Here is a 6,085-nt window from a genome sequence, read left to right as displayed (position 1 = left end):
TACTCTTCGTTGAGATGCACAGGCTTCTCACTGTGGTGGCTTCTCTTGTTGCGGAGCACGGGCTCTAGGCGCGCAGGCTTCAGTAGTTGTGGCACTCAGGCTCAGTAGTTGTGGCTCGCGGGCTCTAGAGCACAGACTTCAGTAGTTGTGGCACTCAGGCTCAGTAGCTGTGGCTCGCGGGCTCTAGAGTGCAGGCTCAGTAGTTATGGGGCATGGGCTTAGTTGCTCCGCGGCATGTGGGGTCTTCCCGGACCAGGGCTTGAACACGTGTCCCTTGCATTGGCAGGCGGATTCTTAACCAGTGCGCCACCAGGGAAGCCCCAAGGTAAGTATTTTTAAAGAAAAAAATTTAGTATGCTTCTTTCGGTTCTCTTTAGAAGGTAAATTCATAGAGCAGAAAAACGTTGGACATTTTTAACCCTCCGTTCTAGAGAGGTTGCACTTCCTATTTACTGAACAAGATTAAAACATTTTAAAGAGTGAACATTCAAGCTTTTGTTAGTTTCAAATAATGGTTCCCAAATTTGTTTAGGGTAGTATTGTAAAGGTAAAGACAGTTAAGTTACATGACTATGCAAATGTTTAATGGTTATTCAGTTAACCCCCTTTATACTTGTGGTTATTGGTGATGGGGGTGGGATGGGTGGTAAGCTTCCATGAGTCAAAGTTCTACAAAATAACACTAAAATTAAGAAGCAATGAAACTCAAAGTAAAATAATTCAACAGCATCTTTATCCATCGGACAGACTAGTTAAAATTTAAAAGGGCTGATAAAGCCAGTGCCAGTCAGCATGTGAAAAGATACGTGTAGATTGGCTCCATGCCATGGAATGGCAGTTTGGCAATGTCAGTTAAAATCCAAAATGTACACTTGCTCTGACTCAGCAATTCTACTTCCAGGAAGGAAAACAGAAAGCACAAGGGTCTTCATTTCAGCCTCATTTGCAACAACCAAAAGAGTAGAAACAAGCCAAATGTCCATCAAAAAATTTTTGCCATACTGTGGTACATCCACATAATGGTGTTTTATGCAGGCTTTAAGACTAAGGAGGGAGGTCTATATGTAGCAATAAAGAAAAATACGTAGCTGAAGGAAAAGGGCTAGTTACAAAACATTATATACATCATAATGCAATTCGCGCAAAGCACACATACACACACATGCCACACACATGCACACGTGTATTTTAAATATGCATAGAACATTCTAGAAGCAGACGCAGAAGCCTATTAACAGTGGTTACCTTTGGGGAATGGAACGGAAAAGGCTGAGGAGGTGGAGGCTTTACTGTAAAAATCAATGCCCCTCTGTTTGAGAGTTTTACCAGGAAAATATAATAATTTTTTCACAAAAGAATTAATAGTCTCTCCCTCCACTTCAACCCCCCCCGCAAAGTAGTAAACTTTGATTTGACTTATATAATCTGAGGTTTTGGATTAGTTTTATTTCGATTTCTAAATATGAGGTCAAACATTACCAAAGATTGAAATGATGACCTTGAAACACCTGGCATTCAGGATTAAGTGCTTCCCCTGTGGGAGACTTCAGTAGTGTGACCGTTAATTTGGCTAAATATAGAACTCAAGTCCAAATTTCTTTCTTTTTGGCACTTGGAAGATATTGCTCTATTATTTTTGTGCATCTAGTATTACAGTTAAATTCTCTGTTACAAGTAGACTTCCAGCTCTTGCAATATGACGTTAATCCTGGTTTCAGGCAAAGCAGAATTAACATGGGCTACAGGATCCCATCGGCCAAACCTGACGGTGAAGATGTCACAGAAGTGAGACATAGAAGTGAAATTGTTGGAGAGCAGAAAATAACAAGAGTTGTGGGAAACCCCCAGGCAGACAGAAGGAGCCTGGGACCTGGTAACAGAAAGACAGACTAAGAGGGGATGAGGGCCAGGCATCTCCAGCAGGGCGTGGGGCTAGGGAGAACTTTCCAGTTATGCCGTCCTCTCTGCAGGGACTGCAGGCAGGAAAACAGCCCCTCAAGGCCAACAGAAGTTTGCGAGAGTGGTGCTGGACCCTGGCCAGGTTCGGGAGTGGAAACAACAGGTTCTTTCCTCTGCCCTGAGGACCAGAGTACTATGACCTAAGGGGAAGTCCTTGCCTTGACAGAGGAACGTGGAGACTCCTTAATGGGTAAGGACCCATGGTTGAGGGTAGGTAGGAAACAGAGAATGGATGAGTCCAGATTTTAACACTGGAGTCTCTCTACGCTAAGGTATGAGTCTCCCACCATCCCCATCGCCCCCTTATCTTTGCCCTGTACACACTCCTTAACTCAACAAAAGGGGCACGTCCTGGGGAATAGGCTTTCATCTTCCTCCCAGGTCATGACCAAGTAGAATTTACCCCAGGAAAGTAAAGTTGGTTTAATACTCCAAAATCAATCAATGAAATTTGCCATAACTAAGAAAAATGGTATGATCTCTCATTACATGCAGAAAGATCATCTGACAAAATCCAACCTCCATTACTGATTGATTATTTAAAAAAAAAATGTGGAGGAAAGGGAACCCTCCAACACTGTTGGGGGGGGATGTAAACTGGTGCAGCCACTGCGGAAAACAGTATGGAGGGTCCTTAAAAAACGAAAAATAGGGGCTTCCCTGGTGGCGCAGTGGTTGAGAGTCCGCCTGCCAATGCAGGGGACACGGGTTCGTGCCCCGGTCCGGGAAGATCCCACATGCCGCGGAGCGGCTGGGCCTGTGAGCCATGGCCGCGGAGCCTGCGCGTCCAGAGCCTCTGCTCCTCAACGGGAGAGACCACAACAGTGAGAGGCCAGCGTACCACAAAAAAAAAAAAACGAAAAATAGGGAATTCCCTGGCAGTCCAGTGATTAGGACTCGGCGCTTTCACTGCCAGAGCCCAGTTCAATCCTGGGTCAGAGAACTAAGATCCCACAAGCCTCGAAGTGCAGCCAAAAGCAACAACAACAGCAACTAAAAATAGAGTTACCATATGATCCAGCAATCCCACTCCTGGGCATACAGCCAGAGAAAACCATAATTCAAAAAGATACATGCAGAGTTTCCCTGGTGGTGCAGTGGTTAAGAATCCGCCTGTCAATGCAGGGGACATGGGTTCGAGCCCTGGTCCGGGAAGATCCCACATGCCGCGGAGCAACTAAGCCTGTGCACCACAACTACTGAGCCTGCGCTCTAGAGCCCATGAGCCACAACTACTGAGCCCATGTGCCACAACTACTGAGACTGCGCTGTGGACCCCATGCTCCGCAACAAGAGAAGCCACCGCAATGAGAAGCCTGCGCGCCGCAAAAGAGAGTAGCCCCCCGCTCTGAGAAAGCTCGTGCACAGCAACAAAGACCCAATGCAGCCAAAAATAAATTAATTAATTAAAAAAAAAATACATGCACCCCAATGTTCATTGCAGCACTATTTACAATAGACAAGACATGGAAGCAACCTAAATGTCCATCGACAGATGAATGGATAAAGAAGATGTGGTATATATACACCGTGGAATATTAGTCATAAAAAAGAATGAAATAATGCCATTTGCAGCAACATGGATACACCTAGGGGTTATCATACTAAGCCTGAAGTAAGTCAGACAGAGAAAGATACACATCATATGATATCACGTATATGCCGAATCTAAAATCTGATACAAATGAATTTATTTGCAAAACAGAAACAGACCCACAGACATAGAAAACAAACTTATGGTTACCAAAGGGGAAGGGGAAGAGAGGGATAAACTAGGAGTTTGGGATTAACCTATACACACTACTATATATAAAATAGATAACCAACAAGGTCTTACTGTATAGCACAGGGAACTATATTCAATATCTTGTAATAAACCATAATGGAAAAGAATCCAAAAAAGAATATATATATGTGTGTATATATATGTGTGTGTGTATATATATATATATATATATATGTAACTGAATCACTTTGCTGTACACCAGAAACTATTACAACATTGTAAATCAACTATACTTCAATCAAAAATAAATTAATGCTGATTCTTTTTTAAAATTTATTTATTTTTATTGAAGTATATAGTTGATTTAAAATGTTGTATTAGTTTCAGGTGTACAGCAAAGTGATTCAGTTATACATACATATATATCTATTTTTTTCAGATTCTTTTCCCTTATAGGTTATTACAGAATATTGAGTAGAGTTCCCTGTGCTATACAGTAGGTCGTAGTTGGTTATCTATTTTACGTATAGTAGTGTGTATAAGTTAATCCCAAACTCCTAATTTATCTCTCCCTCCCCTTTCCCCTTTGGTAACCATAAGTATCTTTTCTTTCTTTCTTTTTTAAATAAATTTATTTATTTATTTTTGGCTGCGTTGGGTCTTTGTTGCTGCTTGTGGGCTTTCTCTAGCTTCGAGGAGCGGGGGCTACTCTTCATTGCGGTGCACAGTCTTCTCATTGCAGTGGTTTCTCTTGTTGCGGAGCGCAGGCTCTAGGCATGCGGGCTTCAGTAGTTGTAGCTCGTGGGCTCTAGAGCGCAGGCTCAGTAGTTGTGGCACGTGGGCTTCGTTGCTCCACGGCATGTGGGATCTTCCCAGACCAGGGCTCGAACCCGTGTCCCCTGCATTGGCAGGCGGATTCTTAACCACTGAGCCACCAGGGAAGTCCCCGTAAGTTTGTTTTCTACGTCTGTGAGTCTATTTCTGTTTTGCAAATAAAGTCATTTGTATCAGATTTTAGATTCGGCATGTAAGTGATACCATATGATATTTGTCTTTGTCTGACTTACTTCAGGCTTAGTATAATAATCTCTAGGTCTATCCATGTTGCTGCAAATGGCATTATTTCATTCTTTTTTATGACTAATGTTCCATTGTGTATGTTTACCATATCTTCATTCATCTGTCGACGGACATTTAGGTTGCTTCCATGTCTTGGCTACTGTAAATAGTGCTGCTATGAACATTGGGGTGCATGTATCTTTTTGAATTATGGTTTTCTCTGGATGTATGCCCAGGAGTGGGATTGCTGGGTCATATGGTAGTTCTGTTTTCGTTTTTTAAGGAACCTCCATACTGTTCTCCATAGTAGCTGCACCAATTTACATTCCCACCAACAGTGTAGGAAGGTTCCCTTTTCTCCACACCCTCTGCAGCATTTATTATTTGCAGACTTTTTGATACTTCTGTGTAGTTTTGATTTAATGCTGATTCTCTTTAAAACAACAAAAAAAAACCTCTCTGCAGACGAGGGATAGAAGAGAACTTCCTTAAACACAGCAAAGGGCATCTACAAAAAAAGCCCTATCACTGACATCGTAAGAGTGAAAGACCGAACGATTTCTCCCTAAGACCAGGAACAAAGCAAGTGTGTCCTTTTCTATTATTTCTATTAAGCATTGTACTGGAAGTTCTATCGGTGCAGTGAGGCAAGAAAAAGAAATTAAAGGCATCAAAATTTGAAAGGAAGAAGTAAAACTGTCTTTGTTCTATACAATATGATCACATACGTAGAGAATTCTAAGGAATCCATTAAAAAGCTACTAGAACTAATAAGTGAGTTTAGTAAGGTTGCAGCATACAAGGCCAAAATACAAAAAAGTTGTGTTTCTGGGACTTCCCTGATGGCGCAGTGGTTTAGAATCCGCCTGCCAGCGCAGGGGACATGGGTTCGAGCCCTGGCCCGGGAAGATCCCACATGCTCTGATCCAAGCTGCCACTCCCACTGTCCCCATCTAAGGGCAGCCATCCTCACCTTTGCCCCTTGGCCCATGGAGAAAAGGAGAATGTGCAACCATGGGCCTGGATGTTCCCCACATAGAACCCCAACTAATCACACTGTCACGGCCCCTGTGGTCCTTCTGCTGTTTCTGCCGCCTCTAGGCATGGAGCTCTGTGCAGAATTCTCCCACAGGTGCCCTGCTTTGAGGTTCCTGAGTGTGATCTCCCACCTGTTTTGCGGTCCTTTCTGAAATCCTGCTGTTTCTAGTCTATTGGGTGTCCCCCTTCTTCAAATGGAACTATGTATGTTGTTTATTTGCATTTTTGGCTGGGTTTTTTTTTTTACCTCTATTATTCCTATGAATTTGGTCCAGGAGAATCAAGATTGCAGTATGTAATCAG

Source organism: Globicephala melas, chromosome 20 (assembly GCF_963455315.2).
Source record: "Globicephala melas chromosome 20, mGloMel1.2, whole genome shotgun sequence".
Taxonomy (NCBI): Eukaryota; Metazoa; Chordata; class Mammalia; order Artiodactyla; family Delphinidae; genus Globicephala; species Globicephala melas.
This window is presented reverse-complemented; position numbering follows the sequence as displayed.